The sequence below is a fragment of the Lacerta agilis genome, chromosome 1, assembly GCF_009819535.1.
Source record: "Lacerta agilis isolate rLacAgi1 chromosome 1, rLacAgi1.pri, whole genome shotgun sequence".
NCBI classification, from domain to species: Eukaryota; Metazoa; Chordata; class Lepidosauria; order Squamata; family Lacertidae; genus Lacerta; species Lacerta agilis.
The window spans coordinates 82,002,745-82,022,538 of record NC_046312.1 but is presented as its reverse complement, the minus strand read 5'-3'; the positions used below and the strand labels follow the sequence as shown (position 1 = coordinate 82,022,538).

The 19,794-nt window shown below is 41.7% G+C and overlaps 1 protein-coding gene across 3 annotated transcripts in view; it reads right to left on the bottom strand.

Moving 5' to 3' along the window:
* Positions 1–19,794, bottom strand: part of SPTB (spectrin beta, erythrocytic) — a 93,749-nt gene that overhangs the window by 58,528 nt on the left and 15,427 nt on the right. The window contains exon 1 of one of the 3 annotated variants that reach the window (XM_033159507.1): positions 8,693–8,837. The exons of the other annotated variants lie outside the window; for them this stretch is intronic. The gene's annotated coding sequence lies outside the window, so the exon portion shown is untranslated. Of the gene's footprint in view, positions 1–8,692; positions 8,838–19,794 lie in introns of those variants that run through there. 3 annotated transcript variants of the gene reach the window in all.

The following is a 19,794-nucleotide window of genomic DNA, read 5'->3' as shown; positions in this document are numbered from 1 at the left end:
GTAGACTGTTTGTGCACCTAGGCACAACGCACACACTTTCTTATTTTTTAACCTACTGTTTTGTGCAAGTCTGTTATATTAGAAAACTTACAGCTCGTTTTTTTTAAAATGGCAATGGACAGGTAAACAAATGCCTGTGTGCATGCCTAAAATGGAACTCCTGTTTCTGGAACAGGGTGGGTGGACTACTAGTGGGACAACACTACTAGTGGGACAACACAGAAATTGAGTTGTGTGGACACTATCTTCTCCAAAAGGGGGAAATGAATTCACACTGGGAAGAACACAGGAAGGGGCTTGAAGGACTGGTCCTCTCTCTTTCTGACAATCCACATTTTCTGTCCTTTTTGGGGGAGGAGAGACATAACATGAATCCTGGCTACCTTCTAAAAGACCAGAAAGAAAGACTCAGATGATGCACACAAGCTCAAGCTCTTTTACAATCCTAGGCAAAATTTAAAACTTGATTTTCACCCTATACAATCTGCCATATCTTGTTGTATGCAAGGGTAGGAATTGTTTTCCTGCTGAAGGGATTTTCCTGCTTCAGCCCCCTTTCCCTGCTCCAAGTGAATGGAGAAAACTTTGTTCCGTTCACTATGAAGCAACAGAAAATACCGGTAAGCTACAACCAGCAAACCCAGGAAGGAGGGGTAAGGACACAAAGAAGGATAGCCAAGTACCAAATATTGTCACCCAGAGGAACAGAGCCTGTGTCTTATCTGCACTGAGTCAGTATGTTGCTTATGTTGAAAGGTAGAGCTGCATGTCATTCTCAGTAGTTTCACACAGATATTAAAAAGCAATGGGGAGAAGATAAAATCTTGTGGCACCCTGAATGCCAAAGACTAGAAAGTCTATAGTCTCCCAGCACCACCTTCTAGGATCAATCCTCCACAATGATCAGAACCACTGCAAGACTGTGTTCCCTAATCCCACCACCACAAAGTACCCAGAAACATACCATAGTAAATTGCACTGAAGATTATGTGAGAGGCCCAGGACAATCAACAAGGTCACACTCATTATGTCCATTTACTGATATCGGTTACCCACTAACACAGGGGTAGCCATCCTGATGTTCTCAAGTTGTTGTTGGGCTGCAACACCCATCAGCCCCAGCCAACATGGTCAGGGATAATGGGAGTTGTAGTATAACAACACTTTAAAGGCATTACATTGGCTACTTATGCACTAATGCAATCAATACAGTTTTTATTCCAAAACCTGTCCAGAAAGGATCTTAAAAATCAGTTTAATCCTGAAATACATGGAGTAGAGATGCCACAATATGCTAAAATACGTTGCATAAAAAGGCATGTTCAATAACAGGAAACAGTTACACTCACTCAATTCCAAATTGGATTCCTACCCCTTTTTCTCCAGGAATCAGATCAGCATTTCCTTTCAGGGGGTTGGCACTACATTCCCCCTCCAAAAAAATAAAAACAAAACCACCACCGACAGTCTGAAAGAATGAAACCAAAACACCTGCTCTGGTAGCTCTAATCCGTCAAGGTGGACTAGATGCTTCTGATTATGCATTGCCAAATCAAATTGAAAATTCTGGAGAGGGGATGCAATTTTTATGAGCCTTTAAATCCCTAATTTATAGCTGCTGACATTATAGTGAAAGCAGGGCTGCTCAAGAAATCCCTGCATCCCCAACAGTCTACAGTGTAATAAACTGTCCTTATAGCATTACAATCTATACAAGGCCTTCTACAGGAGAATGGACATACAGTACTCAAAACTTCCTCTTTCCTGAAACATTTGTAAAGACTACAGTCCTGGACCAAACATGCTCTTTTGGGATTTCAAAACAAAACAAAACCAAAACATGCCACCAATGCTAAAATAGCAGCACAGCTAGCTGTTATTGAAGGTTTGCTTCTCTCCCTTGGCATTACTGTTTCTTGTAACACCTGTGATAAACTGAGGGAAGATAGGGCACAGAAACTGCATTATCTACTGTATCAGAATTCATTTTTCCACCTTTTCTGTTCAGTTTCTTTAGGATTTCCTTTGGTCATGGTAAGTGATGGAAAAATTTAAGAAAGCTAAACTAATGTGGCTAATTAATTTCTATCCAAGTTCAATTCATAGTTCTGTACAATCCCAACTAATACAATCCACTGAAATCAGCATGATCTAAGCACAGTGTTATTTTGTTTTTTATTTCAGTGAGACTTAAAGTGTGTTTCACTTTCTCTTAACTGTATCTTTTTTCTGCATGGCGCTTCAAGCCAGGGGCTTTGCAGAACACAAGTAACACACATTTAATTGATCAGATCTTCTTAAGTGGAGAAATTGGCCCAGCAAACCTAAATGTGAAATTATGGCTAAGAGGCTATGTTTAAGCTGCTAATAAGGATTTAATGTCTCACACAATTTAGTAAGTGCTCATGTGATCCATGATTGCTGAGTGTATGGCCAAAAGACTCAAAAATTCTGCAGGTGTGTTAGTGTTCTTCAGACAAAATCCACATTCCCAATGTATCAGACTGAAGGAAAAGTTATCTTTCAGCTAGCCTATGAGAGGATGTTCTCCCCCATTTTATCTGTTTATTAGCCAGATTCCCAGCAAACAGTGGGAACATGTAAGGGTGGGAGACTCCACAAACAATGCTTGTCTTTATTTTCATATTTACCTCTTCCTCTGGGACAATATTTCTCAAAGTCTGCTCACAGCCGCACTGTGGATAACCATCTTGTTCTCTTACATCTACTGCTCTCTTCTCCCACTCTGGTTCGAGCAGCCCATGGTTGCTCTCTACAGCTTCTATTTATCTAGTCTACATATGCACATATTCATGTGTACATGCACAGACATAGCCCATATTCCAGGGGTTGGGGACATTTGGCTCTCAACATCTCTGTGCTGGCTGGGGCATTGGAGCCCAACAATAGATTGAAGGCAATAGGTTCCTCACCCCTGACACACACATTTAGGTTGAAATTGCACTGGCATAATCTAGCACAGGCATATCACAGTGCACTTGGGAATCTTCCTTTGTTTCAGTGAGTGTGCATTATGGGTCTCCTACTTTAAATGTCTAGCTGCTCAAGCAAAAGATGTTCACCTTACTTGCCTCTCTCAGATGCTGGCCCATACTGCCCTATGACCAGACTCCAATATAATCCTATCGCTTATTGTAGTTGCCACAGCCAAACACTGTGTATTGCCCTTTCTTCATTGCCTATCCCCTTCTCCTCCCCGTCTTTCCACCATTTCTTTCACTATTACCCATTCCACAATGCAGTTTCCTTCACCTTTTCTCTGCCCCTCAGGTGTAACTAACAAGACTGAGAGGAAAACAACCGATTTAACCAATGAGAATTCCTACAACTCTCGCCACTCTCTGGTCATCCCTGAAACAAACACAGTGTGGAAAAGCCTTCTTTCTGGGCATTTGCAAATCATCTTGGAGGAAACGAATGCTAGCACAACTGGCAAAGCTTCACCCCAGATTGTCACGTTTCACTGAAGACCAGGCAGAGGGGAGAAATACCAAAGGGGGTGGTATGAAGCAGACAACCCTGGGGAAGGAGAGGGAACTGGGCAAGAGAGCTATGCCTGTTAACTGTGACATAAGGAGGCCCTTCCACAAGGTTAAAATGTGTGTGGGAGGGGGGAATCCCAAATACATATATAGTGGTACCTTGGGTTACAGACGCTTCAGGTTACAGACTCCGCTAACCCAGAATAGTACCTCGGGTTAAGAACTTTGCTTCAGGATGAGAACAGAAATCGCACGGCAGTGACACAGTGGCAGCATGAGGCCCCATTAGCTAAAGTGGTACCTCAGGTTAAGAACAGTTTCAGGTTAAGAACGGACCTCTGGAACAAATTAAGTTCTTAACCAGAGGTACCACTGTAGTGACATGAGGGAAATGATCGGTGGGGTACTAAAAAGCTGATAGAATGTGTCTTTTCACAGGTGACATAAAAATACACAGAAGTTGAAATAAGATTATAAATCCACCTTCCTTCAATAGTCACCACTCAATTAACCCCCCCCCCCAATACAATCACATTTAAAACTGCATTTTTGCATTTCACACATTCACACCAACAGATGGAAAGAAGCTCAAAAGCACTTTTAAGTGGCAGGTATAAAATTTGTCTGACAGTCGCGCTGTGTATTTCCCTCAGCCAGATCTCACAGGCAGCATAATAAAGAATAAACTGCTCTAACCCTATACAGTGGCATATACATTTTAATGCACATACAATTTACTTCAAGCTGTTTGGGAGAAAGGGATGAGAGACTGGACCTGTGATAGCCTGAACCTATTACACTTATAACTATAATTGCTCCTCGGCATTTGTTACACATGACAGGCATTTCCTTTTGACCAGAACTCCTTTGAACACACAGTCTGAGGCGAGAGCCACAACAGTTTGAAATATCTCAGCAGTTCCATGTCACTTGATGGAAGCAGAATGGCAAACATATGAACAGGTGTGCAAAGGAGGAGGAGATGGCTGAGGTTGCCATGAAGACATTCATGCCAGCTTATAAACTATTGTCTCAAGTATTTGCTTTACTGTGGTTTTTCCCACTGCAGCTTTAAAGATGAAGGGTTCGGGGGGGGGACTGTTTCTCCTACAAAATAAGTTGATGACTAAGCTGCTTTTTACATTCTCCATCACTTCCCACGTCAGCAAAGTGAGTGCAGGAGGAAAAGGTGGACAGAGACAGGTGTATAAATATGGGAAATTGTGTAGATAGGTAAGTTATTTTTGCAAGATTCTCTCTGTCTGGTCAGCAGTTATGTGTAGGCAGCTGTTCCCTGCTGTTGAGCTGTGTCTTCCTGTTCAGATGTAAAAACTTTTCTAGGCCATGTCCCCTGAAGTAGAGATTTTTCTGTCTTATAAAACGGACCAAAAATTCCCACCAGATAGATTATTTTTATAGCCACCTTTTCTGCCATCTTAAGTACTTTCTCTCCACCCTCTCTTATCTGTTTGCAGATCTTCAAGCATTTTAATGCCTTTGGCCTGGGCACAAAGCTCTCTAGTAAACACACTCCCTGCTCTGACTTCCTTGCCAAACACTATTCTAATAATACCATCCCAGCTCCAACATTCCTGTCATCAGAGGATACCCGAGTGTTCAGATATTTCTGTGTACTGGAACTGCTTCTATGATCACTGAAACAGGACCCTAGAACAGCCCTGAACAGGAAGTGAGCTAGGATGGAATGTAGGACAAAACAGCCACCTGTGCAGTAAGGAAGAGGAAAGGTTTGCTGTCTCCACAGCAATTTATCAGAGCCCTACGAGGAGTAATTTTCAGGGCCTCAACTTCAGGAAGGAAGGAAAGAAGCCAGGCAAGGGAATTCAATATGCTGCAAGATGCTAGGCACTTAGTACTATCCGGGGATGTTGGGCCAAATAACAATCCTCATGCCAGCATTATAATTCCATATTAAGATGGAGGGCTGGGCTAAGAGATCTACAGTACTTATAAAAGTAAAGTAGGAGTGGGGAACTGGATCTGGCCAGCAAGCCAGATAGTTATTTTCCCCATCCCTTTTGGGCCATGTCTGACAGGTGGGGAGGGTCACCCACCCATCTTTGACCTGATATCACAATGATGTCAGGTGACCTCTTTGGTTTTTTTGCCCACACAGGTATTGTGGAGTACAGTACTTCGCAAAGAATTTCACTAGACCCTTGCAATGCTCTGTGCAATACCCAACCATCAGTTGACAGTTGTGGCTTGTGGAGCACTGTTAACAGGGTTGTGCAGGCACTGCCATTCAGCTGAAGTGCCTGTAAAGTCCCTTTCGGCTAAGCTAGATCATTAATAGTCCCACATCTGCTGTCATCAGGTGTAGGGCAGATGGGCTTGGCTTGGTTTAGCAGAAATGACCTTGTGAGTCAAACGGGCATCCTCTACCTGAAGTAGAGCAAAGGTGCCTCCATATGGTCACTGTTTGGGGGGAATGCATTTAAAGTGGATTAAAGGGCTCTGTCATCCTGGTGCAACTACTGGCAATTCACTTTTTTAAAAAAGAACCTGACTTTTTGCAGTTTGGAAAGCGATGAGAAATGCATTGAAAAGTGCGGAATGAGCAAATGGCAAAAGGAAGACATGTGAACACCCCACCCCCAAAGCAAAAATGAATTATATAATTTCACCTAAGAAAATTGTTCGGAAAATGCACCTGCTGTAGAATTTGGCAGCTAGATTGTTGACCAACGCAAGAAGGTCTGAACATATAACACCAATTCTGGCAGAACTGTACTGGCTTCCAATTATCTCTGGACTCAATTAAAGGTGCTGGTTTAACCTATAAAGCCTTATGTGGCTCAGGGTCCCAATACCTTGAAAACCTCATCTCTTCACATGAATCAGCCCAGACCCTGTATTTTATTCATCATCCCGGGGAGGCGCTTCTTTGTCTGCCCCTTCCGAATGGTTGCTCCCCGCTTATGTGATTATCATGGGAAACCACTGGACAGTGGAAAAATCACTTTCCCATGTAGAGAAAGTTTTGGATTAGTTTTAGAGGATTTAAATGTTTTGTAGGAAGTATAGAACATGTGAGAGGATGAATACATGAACATTGCAATTCTCAAGCTGGAGCCAGGCACACGTACCCTCAAACATTTCTCCGATGAAAATAGAGACATCCCATTCCATAATGACAATTTTACTGTTTATACCCCACATATCTTATTGGTTTACCCCAGCACTCTGGGCAGCTTCCAACATATATAAAAACATAATAAAACATTAAACTTTTTTTTTTTAAAAAAAACTTTCCTATACAGGATTGCCTTCAGATGGCTCGGGGGCTGGATAACTCCATACCCTCCAACATTTCTCCAGTGAAAATAGGGATGTCCTAAAACCAGGACATTCCGGGATCAAATCAGAAACCAGGACAGGGATGTCCCTGGAAAATAGGGACACTTGGAGGGTCTGAGGCAGTAGTTTTGGAGGAAACTGGATGCCTTGAGAGAGGCATTATTTACTTTGTCCCATTGTTACCTATGGTCAATCAGGTTTTTAAAAGAATATAAAACCCTGCAAAACCTGTTACCAGAAGTAAAAATGGGATGAACATTAGTCCCTCTCTTACTTTTGCTTCTTTGAGAAACCTATCCAGTAGAAGGAAAAGATTCTCAAGAGTCCAAAAACTCAGTTGAAGAACTGAACCACACCCGCGTAAGGCATAACCCCTTGAAACTTAACCCTGCAGTGTTATCTGGGTTTTTATGCTAGTTCCAGCCTCTCCTCTAACCCCACCCATGTACATCCATGTGCAGGCATTGATAGTAGCACTTTGTGACTAGCAGTTGTCACAGGCAATGTACAGAAGTATAATTAATGTGCATTGGTAATGCTTCCTGGACTATTAAATTAAACTAATTAACTAGTGCTAATTAAATGGGTTTTTTTAAAAAATATATATATGTTTCACTAAGTACACAGATCTCCATTCAGGATCCAGTGTCTATTGGCTCCTTTTGCTGGGTGAGTAAATGGAGCCAAGAGGCACTAGATCCAGAGTAAATAACTTTGTATTCAAAACTGCCCCCTTTTCCTCCTTGCATTATTGGTGTCTCCAACATCCATATACTTCATTTTATTTTATTTTATTTTAGGGGTGGCAGTGGAATCTTTACTGTTTATCATCATGGAAGGTAGAGGGGTACAAAGGCAGGGGAGCAATGCACCACAGGGCCAGTGGTGGGAAGAATCCAAGAGTGCCCAGGACTATCAAGGGAGGAACTCTTCCTCATCTAGATTTACTAGAATTGAGACATGAGAACACAAAATCACAATACAATCTTAAGAAATGTATTGCATTCTGTCCTTGAACCCAGCAACGTTCTTTATTCCCTGTCAGGTCAGAGCAGAGTTTCATAGCTCTTTAAGTTTAAAAAAAAGGCACACAAATTATTTTCCCATCCAAATTTATGTAATTTCCAATATGTAATTCAGTCTGCTTGGTTCTCACAATCCATTGTTCCCCTTAAGAAAATTCAAATCCAATGATCTTTTGGAGAAAAGCAGCTTCCACCTATTCTTTTTTGGACATCTTTCTCAATATGTTTGGATCATGCACATGTTCCTGGCTTGCCCCAACCCATACTTTCAGTGGAATGCATCTATGTTACATCACTGACATGCAGGGTCTGTGCAAGGCAGCTGTTTCACTCAAAGTACACACTGGACACACAGTGAGGCAGACAGGAACCGGTACTCCTACCCTACGGATTCCAACTATACAATGCTCTACTTTTTTTTACTACCAATCTCCTTTGAAGGCAGCCTGTCTGCAACTTCTCTTTATTCAGAACCATATTTTCATTACCAAACCAGAGGTGAATCATACCAGCCATTTGCCTTCAGAGGCAGTTTTATTGTCAGAAATGAACAATGATATCCACACTCTCCAATGCATTTAAAGAGGAAAACTCTAGCTAAAATCACCTAGTCTATCATGCTCCTGTTCCTTTCAAGCGTGCCAGGACTTTAAGTGTTGGACACTACATTGAAAGCATCAAATACCGCTGCCTGAAGTCAAGTAATTCCAAGGTACATGCAAGGCCGATAATATGATCACGTTTACTGAAGATCAGTGTTAGTTACATCACTCCAATCAGCTGCTGTTGGTGGACTACAGTTGCACAAGCACACAAAATGAACTACACAGAAAGGCTGCTTACCTCAAGCTCTCTTTCAGCCCAGAAGTAGTTAAAGAAGTTTGTGGTATGCCTCTTGCAAACAATTCTCAGCTCTGTATACTTGGGTAAAGGCAGCAACAATGAATGACAACTGTCAAGTCTCTCTCCCCCTCTTTCTCTTTCTCTCCAGGCTGGCACGATAGAGAGGGTGGGGGAAGTATGTGCATGCCAGTGCAGGTCATTTGAAAGATATAGATAGCAAGTGTGTGCATATATATCTAAAATTGTCTGCAAGCAGCTGTTAGTTCAGAACAGCTCTAAGAGGATCAGGTTTTCTCCTGCAGCCCCAGCATGTATCTGTGGAGTATGAGCAGCAACAAAGACACTGTTAGTTTATACAGCATCTTTCAGCATGTGAAGTCTTGTACAACTGCCGTGTCTATCCTGACAATAATCCAGTGAGGTGGGTTAGACTGCAACACAGCAACTTGCCCAAGGCAAGCTTAGTGACTCAGTGGTAATTTGCACTTTGATCTCCTACACTCAAATTCCAACTCTCCACCCACTTCACCAAATTTGAGTTAAGAAGTGTAGGCCATTGTTACTAGCAACAACAGGAAGAATAAGTTGCCAGAAACATCATAATAAGGATGATCTGTCGTTTTGGAGATAAAGCTTGAGATAAATAAAACTGAATTGGTGGGTATTGCTAACATAATGCCTCCATCATCCATAACTATGCTAATATGAGGCTGGTGGAGTCCAACACATCTGGAGGGCTACAGGTTCCTCACTCCTGGGTTCAACTTTTGGAAAGAAAGAACCAGAAATATAGAAGTCAAAGTTGGGAAGAAGGGCAGTGGAGTCTCAGGAGTGTTAGTCCAACATTCTAATTTCTTCTATTCAGCAAGTAAGTTCCCTATTCCCTCCCTTCAGATTATCTATTAAATAGATTCTAATTCACGGGAAATGGAAAATTCTGCAGTGCCTCTTCTGCGTTGTGTTTGTAGCTCCTGCCAAGGGTTCTTGCAATCAGTGGTTACTGTTACCCTAGATATCACTTTACTACTGCTGTATGAAAAAAGTTCAAGGCCATCTTTGTAGCAAATTTTGTTAAAGAAAGCCAGCTATTCACCACCACTCTCAGCTGTCGGGGGGTGGGGACCCAGATGCCAATGTAACACATTTTTTTGTTACCTGTGTCACGAAGAGTCAGGTCACGAAGAGTCGGACATGACTGAACGACTGAACAACAAGTGCCATAATTACAGTACGCAAAATGTCTGCACAATACAGTACTGTAAACTGGGAAAATGCACACCATGCCAACACAGTTAGATGGGCGAGGCAGGCACAGGGGGCTCCAAAATTTGGGCAGAAGTGACTCCCATTGCCCATCCTGAATAGCACGCCCACAGTCTGAATAGGGGCTTCTGGATATACATGTGCAAGTCTCCCTAGCTGAGATTCCTAGAGGCTAAGTGAGGTGGGGGAAAACATGCCTATTTCACAAAATGTGGAAGAAACATATTTCCAGGAAATTAATTGCCTTTTCTGTAGAAGAGACCTGATTTCCTGCCAGGTAATGTAAATCACTCCAACGGATAATACCAGTTATGGCTGCTTGGGGACAGAGCCTAAACCAAATAACTTCCAACTGCCTGCTGAATGGGTAGAAAGCAAGAAGCTCCACATTGCAGAAGACTGGCAAATATAATCCCTCTTATGTACATGCAAATAGCAGCAGCCTTCACATCATTGTTCCATTCATGGCAACATGTCCACGGGTTAATTCCATGTCAAGTACCGCAGGCATCATTTTCTGAACTGCACTGAACAAATTTCCATACAAAATTTAAGCAGCAGCTATGTCAGCTATTTCAGAGCAGTTAATGAGAACAAAAGCCAAGGTTTTCAGCCACTCTGCTTGAAGAAGTGGGAATGCACATCGTTTTCCATTGCAAGCTGACTGGGAGACACTACATCCTATTCGTAAGAATGTGGAAGGCTGCTTTCTCTTCTTGGCCACAATCCTGCACCCAGTTACCAACAAGCTAACCCTACTGATTTCCAATTAAACTTGTGCATCGGTATCAGTTGAACAGCATTATTAATTTGCTCTTATATAATCACATTAATGCCAGGAAAACACCAGGCAAGTACAAACATTTTTGTGCCCTATTTCTGTTTTGACAGCTTTTCAATAAAACTTGTGAACTGCTTTGGGCTCAACATCCCTGGAGCACAGGAGCTCACTGTTGATATTTTAAACAGTTGTCAGCCACTCTTGGACGTTAAACTCCCTCCGCACCTCCTGACAACCCTCAGCACAATCACATTAGCATGAAGGCTTTTCCATGTTGGCACCTGAAGCCTCTCTCCTAGCTCAATGCTTTTCTGAATGCAGACAGATACCATTAAGCACTCTACAATTTGTGCTGGCTCATCTAAAACCCGTGTTCAAATTTATTCCGCTTTCAATAACAATAAAAAAAACATTATTCTGCTAAGCTGCACATTGCAGTTTTACAATTGTCAGCCCTTAATGAAGATTGAGCAAAACAAAACAAACAGCCAAAAATGCTTAAGTCCCTAGAAAGACTGGTATTTATTTTGAAACTTTAAAAAAAGGTAGCTACGTGCACAGTACGATCAGCCTCCCTTGATTTAAATACATATCTGTTGTTGGTTTTCTCTTCCTCCTTCAAAAATGAATATATTTAATGAACCACTGCTAGAACATAATGTGGGGCCAAGGCAGCAGTACATAGCTTCCCGTGGGAGAGACCTAGAACCAGCACTTCCTTCCCAGATCCTGTGCAGCACAGGTGTGGCATTCAAAAGCTGAAGTGCAACAGTGGAAAAGGCAACAATAATATCCCTTTACATGGCACCCTGTGAACTTTTGTGATCCACGAAAGCCATTTCTCAAGTTAATGGAATAATTCAGCCACAAGACCAGCAGTAGCAGCAGCATAAATCACCAACGCTGCTATGCAGTTACATCTTAAGCCAATCCCATAGCATTATCAAGGACAGTAACTGTTTACGAGGCTAATGAAATGTAACAAAGGCTGGAGATAGAGAATAGTTTTATCAGAGAGCTGAAGGCATTCTGAAAGAAGGGTCATTGCTTCTGGTGAAGATGCTAATTCTACTTTTTGCTTCTGGCAAATAGGTTTCGCATTGTTTCGTACGCATTCCAGAAGTTACAGGGAACAAAATAAATGCATTTTGAGCCCCACATTGGGCGAACATTGCAAGGGGATTGGACTAGTTGACCCTTGTGGTTTCTTCCAACTCTACAATTCTGTGAATCTATGTACCAAGGAAAGTGATGTCTCTCTCAACCACTTCCAGCTGTTTAAAAACATTGTATTTTTAAAGTTGGAGATAGCTATAGCTTGTAAGCCACATATTGCTTTGAAACAATTCCAATAAATTTCAAAAATCTATAAATTAGGGGTCAGCAACATTTTTGGACTAGTGGGCACATTTCAAATTTTGAGAGAGGGCTAGGGCGCTATTCACAAGATGGCTGCCATGCAGTGTGTGTGTGTGTGTGTGTGTGTGTGTGTGTGTAGCATAACACAAAATTGCTGCCAAGGGGAACGTGACAGAACACAAAAGTAGAGAGACAACCATATGCTTACCATGGGAAGTCGCTATGTCCCACTGGTCTTTTGGAGACTCTCTCTCTCTCTCTCACACACACACACACACACACAGAGAGAGAGAGAGAGAGAGAGAGATTGTTGCTGTCAAATAATGACAGGGAGCATTCCCAATTCCAGGAAATATATACAAAGTAGCACACCACTCTCATTTTACAGAAATTGTTTAGAAATTATAGCATTATTCAGAAGATACCTGCACATTTTGTCCCACAAGGAGGGCTGGAGACTTCTGCCCCGAGGAAGCTCTATTTTGCACCTTCAGTTCTGCCAGTTTGGAACATGCGAACAGCAAAACCCCTCCCTTACAGGGTTGTTGAAAGTTGGCACAAGAAAAACCCTATAAAGCACTTTTTGCATACTTATATATTAATTAATAAGAATGTGGATGTGAAAATACCATGAGTAGTTTTAGAAGACTGCATTTTTCATTTCTATAATTCCAGGAATTAAGAACCACTGGCTGTCAGCAGGTTAGACAAATTTATTTTCAACATAAAATATTAATTATCAGTAATACAGGTTCATTCAAACAAGGAGATGCTTGCCAGTCATTCTACAGAGGTCAGCCCACCATTTCAAGGGTTGAGCAGTCCAAGCAGGGTTTAAAGATAAGGGGCAGCAGGAGTCTTGAGTAACCCATCAAAAGTGAGCACCTGAATCAGCATATGCACATTTTATGCAAATCTGTCTTCTTTAGTTGTCATTTTCATGAAGTGTAAATGGCTACACCATATAGGATTGCATGGCAAATCATAAACCGATACCTTCCCTTAAAAAAGTTACACACAGCAAAATTCCACAGCCTTGGCATGCTGAAAACTGAGATTAAATGCTTATGATCAGATGAAGACTTTTCATTTCTGTCACAATCTTGTTTGTGGTTATTATTGGTTGTGCTTTATTTTATTTTTTTGTTTCACTGGGCTGCTGCCAAGCAAATTCTAACAGAATCCAAGTACTGTTGGCACTTTGGCTAAGACTTGGCATGGTATGCACTAGCTTTGATTGGATCCCCAAATTAACAGGGCCAATACAAGAACACTGTGGCACCTCAAGATAGACTCCAGGGGTAGGCAACCTAAGGCCTGGGGGCCGGATCCAGCCCAATCGCCTTCTCAATCCAGCCCACGGATGGTCCAGGAATCAGCATGTTTTTACATGAGCAGAGTGTGTCCTTTTATTTAAAATGCATCTCTGGGTTATTTGTGGGGCCTGCCTGGTGTTTTTACATGAGTAGAATGTGTGCTTTTATTTGAAATGCATTTCTGGGTTATTTGTGGGGCATAGGAATTTGTTTGTTTGTTTTTCTTTTCAAAATATAGTCTGGCCCCCCACATTGTCTGAGGGACAGTGGACTGGCCCACGGCTGAAGAAGGTTGATGACCCCTGGACTAAACTCTTACTTCCTCAAATATTTTTGAAGGGGTTTAGTCAATGGCACAGATTAGTAGTAGTGATAGACTACAGTGGTACCTCTGGTAACGTACTTAATTCGTTCCGGAGGTCTGTTCTTAACCTGAAGCACCACTTTAGCTAATGGGGCCTCCCGCTACCGCCGCGCTGATGCTGCACGATTTCTGTTCTCATCCTGAAGCAAAGTTCTTAATGGGTCTCGCTTTGCTACCCCCCATACCCAGCTGAGATCCTGATCTAGCACTGCCTCCCTATGTCTGCTATTTTCATTGGTGGGATCCTCCATTTGCATAATGGAAGCTGTTATTCCTATGCACCCAATGCATGCCCCCTGTGATAAGGACTACAACATAAGGACTATGAGGAGTAAACAACTAAAGCTACCCATATGACAGGGGTTTCCTGTCACTTGTTGTTTATTTTTAAGTCGTTAACTCAGTTGCTAATTGCATGAATGGTGTCTCATTTAGTTTGGCCCTTAAGTAGATCTCTGCTGGAAAACTATGCAAGTCAAACAGGCCTGTTCCTTTCTCCACTTTGCTTTTCAAACCAATACTGTTCAATTAAGGATTCTCTTTGAAAATGTTTTTCCTATTATTAGTATACTTCTCGTAGAGCTTGACAGGGACTGAGAGGAGTTAGTTTCTTTGTACCTGACAGTTCTCTGAGAATGTTCAATGCACCATTTCCATTTAATATAGCTTGGGTTTCCCACAGAGCAAAAAAGGAAAACATTCTTTAGCACAAGAAAAATGGGATGGTCAAACCATAAAATAGACAAAAATTATTGGGACAGGGAGTAAAATTCTTCTAATGCAATTCCTTCAACTCATTGGATTTAATTTATGATCAAAATAAAATTAAAACAGGGATTTTAAATGCAACATTATTATGACAACACACATATTGTAATTTATTAGTTGCTTTCATTATGTATGAAGATTAAAATGCCCAGTTTTTAGTTTATGGAACAGTACAACACTATAAGATAAACTGCAATTTATCTTACTTGTTTTTTGAATTTGAACATGATTTTTAATATGAATTTTTTTAAAAAAATTGCTATTGCATACTCTGTGTTGAGAATGTGAAATGCACACTGTAAATTAAAGGGTAGTTTATGGTAGTTAATGGAAAGTTGCATAAGCTGCTAGTTGAAAGACAGACAAGGTCAGAGACTAATTTGAACAATTTTAATCCACTTGGTTCTTCATATGCATAAATGAATAGCTTTCAGAAGGATATCACACATTTCTCTAAACTTAAATACAATATGAAACTTTCTCACTGTAGTAATGGACCTAAGTATGCAGAAACAGCTCAGCCTTGAAGCCAGAGAAATTCTTCTCACCTGTAAAATATTATATTAGTGCATACAAAGAAAACAATAACCATACTCTGGTATTATGCACAACATATAGCCTAGGAATATAATGAATGTGTAAATGTTAACTAGGTTTGGTTTATATCACCAGTGAAAATTTGCAAATGTACCAAATCTCTGAGAAAGAATATTTTGAAGAAGACTAGATGTTCTAGTTTAGATGAGATGTAACATGTAAATTGTAAGTATGGACTTTTGTATTTGTCTGTTCAGACATTATTTACATACTTTGATACCCTTTGCACTGTATGTTTTAATACTAATAAGGTTTGACTTATCCTACCAGTGTATGTATGAATATACAGTAAATCCTGGGAAAGAATTTACTGAAGAAGCCCAAAATTGTCCATGGGCGAAACAGGGGACAAACGCCGGCACCCTGTCTAATTTGTGTGTGTCACATCTTCAATATTCCATCTGATTGGACTTGCTTCCATCTATCAACATCTGTGCATATCATCTGATTGGACCTATTCTCATCTATATCTACAGGAGCCTGGCTAAAGACATTTAAAGACTGAAATTGTCCTGTTGTACTAACTTGTATGAGTTTTCTGTTTGTGGCTTCTTTGTTTGACTTTTTGCATTGCTCTCTTTTTGATTGGACTACCAATATAGAATTCAATACGTGGAATGGTTTGGTAGATTTGTGTGCGCCGTTTTGTGCTGCTTATTGTATACTGATTTAGGAATCTCATACGGCAAACTCACACAGCAATTCCCGTACCAAAGCCTATCATTTCTCATTGTTTACAGAAGGTGGTGTAGATTTAGAACTCTGGCATCATGCAGTAACCTGACAATATGCTTTAATCTCCACTGCATCCTTTCATCCCAGAGCACTTTACTTGCTAATGCATGTTGCACAAAGGAACCGCTTCATCCAATAAGTATGTCCTCATCTTTAAGACGACAGCATTCTAACTGCAGAGTAATATTTTCTTATAGATCAAAATAGGAAACTATTATTATGATTATTATTTAAAACATTGTCCAGCAGCACCTTAGAGACCAACTAAGTTTGTTCTTGGTATGAGCTTTCGTGTGCATGCACACTTCTTCAGATGATATTATTATTATTATTATTATTATTATTATTATTATTCACCCTGAGGTCCCAAGGCAGGCAAAAAATACTGAAGACTTATTTCACATACAACCATAACTCTCAAATTATGATGGGGAGGAAGATGCAGCACCCTTGCACTGATGGAACGAACACTGCATCAAATGTGTGCTCAGACATGGAAGAAAAGAAACAAACATAGAACATGGAAAATATATCTAAAAATATAAAAATTGCAGACATGTCCACATTGTCAGGTTTGCTCACCAGGGCAAGTCGGTTTGTGCATATCCCAGTGACCCTTGCTTGACTGCACTGGCTGCCAGTCAATTTCCAGGCTCAATTAAAAGTGCTGGTTCTGACCTATAAAGCCTTAAAGGGCTCAGGACCACAATACCTCAAGGACCACCTCTGCTCATATGAACCAACCCAAACCCTGCGATCATCATCTGAAGCCCTTCTTCATGTGTCCTCTCCACTAGAGGTCTAGGGGCTAGCAACACAAGAAGGGGCCTTTTCTGTGTTGGCTCCCTGTTTGTGGAATGCTCCCCAGGGAGGCTTGCCCAATGCCTTAGTTACGTATCTTTAGGCACCAGGCAAATATGTTTTTCTATAACCAAGTCTTTGGCTGATTACACAATCTACTGTATGGCCTTTTAAATATGTATGCAGGCCAGGGGGAGGGTTATTGGTTCAATTTAGTTCCTTTTGTTAAGTATTTTGTGTTCTCTTCAGATGAAAGGTGCTATACAAATTTAATAAATAACAATAACACTATCCATTAATCAGGGCAATGTCTGCATACAACATGGACATGGTGGAAAATCAACTCCAACGGGAGAAAGCTGGAGCATATCCATCACATCACTATATTCTCAGTGTGCAAGATACACAAAAGGCTAAACAGCAGCCAAAATGCAGCCAAGTCCACAGAAGATTTCTTGTTCAAATCTCCCGCTAGCAGAACACATTAGCTGAATTCAACCCATTACCTTTTCCCCAAACCCAAAATAAATCTTATACACTAGTTTTGTACAAAGTGCTCTCTTTGCATACAAAGTGTCCTTTCTTTTCATCCCCCCCCCAAAAAAAACCTCCCTCATGCAAAGCTGAAGTGTACATGACATGGGGCAGACAGACCCTATAATCTGAGTTATGATCTCCACATGTGGGCGCTATATACGGATGGTGCCAGTTGTGCTGTGACAGCCTGAGCTGGGCAGTCATTAAGACAGGAGGGAAATTTGTGCCAGGTTTGGGGTTTCATATCAACGTGGCTCTGAACTGAATGGATATGCAATCTGGCATAAGTGTGCTCCTTGACTGTCAGAGTCACAACTCCACCACATTTTAGCCATTCCACAGGCCTGTTTCCACTGGGAAAACAGCTCCACTGTCAGGATACTCTACCTTTTCACTAGCTTACTTATCATGGCATCAGTTTATCTCAGGCGTCCCCAAACTAAGGCCCGTGGGCCGGATAAGGCCCGAGGGACTTGTTTATCCGGTCCGCGGCGACCCCCCGCCGCCCGCTCTTACCAGCACTGTGCTGCGCGGCTGCCCACTTCCGGGTCAGAGGAGCACCAGAAATAGCTTGTGCGCATGTGCAAGCGTTATTTCTGGTGCACATCTGGGTCGGAGGAAGCCCGTGCACATGTGCACAAGCCATTTCCAGTGCTCCTCCTACCCGGAAGTGCGCCGGAAATAGCGTGTGCGCATGCATATGGGCGCGCGCTTCCCCGCCCTCCGGCCCACTCCGTGATCGGCACTGGAGACACCAGCCTGAGGCACGGTAAGCTTGCTGACCCCTGGCTTATCAAGTGTTTGCCAGTGTAGTGAGGTTTCTGCAGCTGGCAGATATTCAGTATGAGATTGCTCATGAAGCCTCTGAGTCATTTTGTTCATTTTTATGAGTTCTAAATATGGATATGTTTTTACAAAATTTATTAATTGCAGCAAAATCATATTAGCAAAGCACTGAAAACCTGCTGCCCTATCTCCTGTTTCAGGGCAGCCAAGAAAATTATTTGATATAACAGAAGTGCAAAGTATTTTATGGCTCTTGTACATTTGCAACTAATTATTTCACAGATAAGAAGCAAGGCTCCCATTCATAAAAGACTGGAATACGAATTCAAATGAACATTCATTTTTATTTTAAAAAGGAGGGGTGGAACTGAGGAAGAACAGTGTTCTTATACCCATGTCCTGGAAAATAGGTAGCTGTGCAAATAATTCCTCAAACTGTGACCCTTTTATGACATGCATAAAATCGTAGAGTGACAAGCAAGCTCCTGATCAGGAGCAGCCAAAATGGTGCCCTCCAGATGTTGTTGGACTACAACTCCCATCATCCCTGGCTGTAGCTTATGGGAGTTAGAGTCCAACAACTTCTGGAGGGCATCATGCTGGCTCTCTCTGCTCTAGTTCAATCCAACTGGGAATATTCCAAATAACCCCACCTGAATTCTACCTGGTAGACCCATCGTATCTGGCAATGATTCTCTCTTGGAACCCATATGCCAATATATGGAGACTTTGGAATCGACCACAGTATATACTGTATTGGTTTTAAGTACTGAGAAGCAGCTACCTTTTGCCCACAAATGCAAACACTTTCATCTGGCTCCCTTTCCCACATTCTCTGATGCAGAGTTCCTAAGTGTTTCTCATGCAGAATCTTCAGACAGCGTGCAATTCCATAAATAGCAACCAGCCCTGACCCAGGCCTCCACAGCATGCAAGGGAGAGACTAAGTGGTTTGATAACACCAGCGCAAATATAAAACACCAATCTTGGCAAAGCACCAGAAAGTTAAAGCCCATAAAAGTGCCGATTTTTTGGACATTCTCAGAGTTAAAGCCTGAGAGACAGACTCTACAAAAAAACATGCAGTTTTCAAATGTATGTTTAAATTGGCATGTGCAAATGAGCAACCAGAGGCTTTGCTCCTTTTGGAAGAGGTAGCAGTTTTGACATTCAATGTTCTCTTTGATCTCTTCCCCACATACCACACACGCCTGGATACTATGTCTCTGCACCATCTCAAGGTTTCTTTCACAGCTCCAGTTTCTCTTTTGCCACTCTACCATCATGCTACACTGCTATCATTTGATTGCATCAATAATGCTTGATTCAAGGCCAGTCCTGTTACAAAGGGTGCATGTATACAAACTCAGGGGTTTGTTTTTAGGCAGGAGCGGGGAGCAGAGAACTGCTGTAACATCCCCTTGTGGCCTTTAGAATCAACATCTAGAAACATGCCCCTATCTAGTTTCTGAAATACTTCAGATCATTATTCAGGTTAACTTTTGTCAGCAATTCTCTGAGGACTAACAGCAGGTTTGGCCTTGGGAACAATAAATGCATTTTGGCTCAATGACAGCTGGTTCTCTTTATTTTTGGAGGAGGGGAAAAGGTTGGGCTGGCAGCTTCAGCTTGTGTCCTAGACTCTGAGAAAGCCTTAGCCAGCAAATTACCCCTGACAAAGAAGTTAATATTGCCACTTCAGCAAGATGTCCGCACCCTTTCACCTCCCTGAGAAATCTATACATTCCATAATTCTAGAGGCAGAAAGCCTCAACAATAGATATGTGGCAGCGCA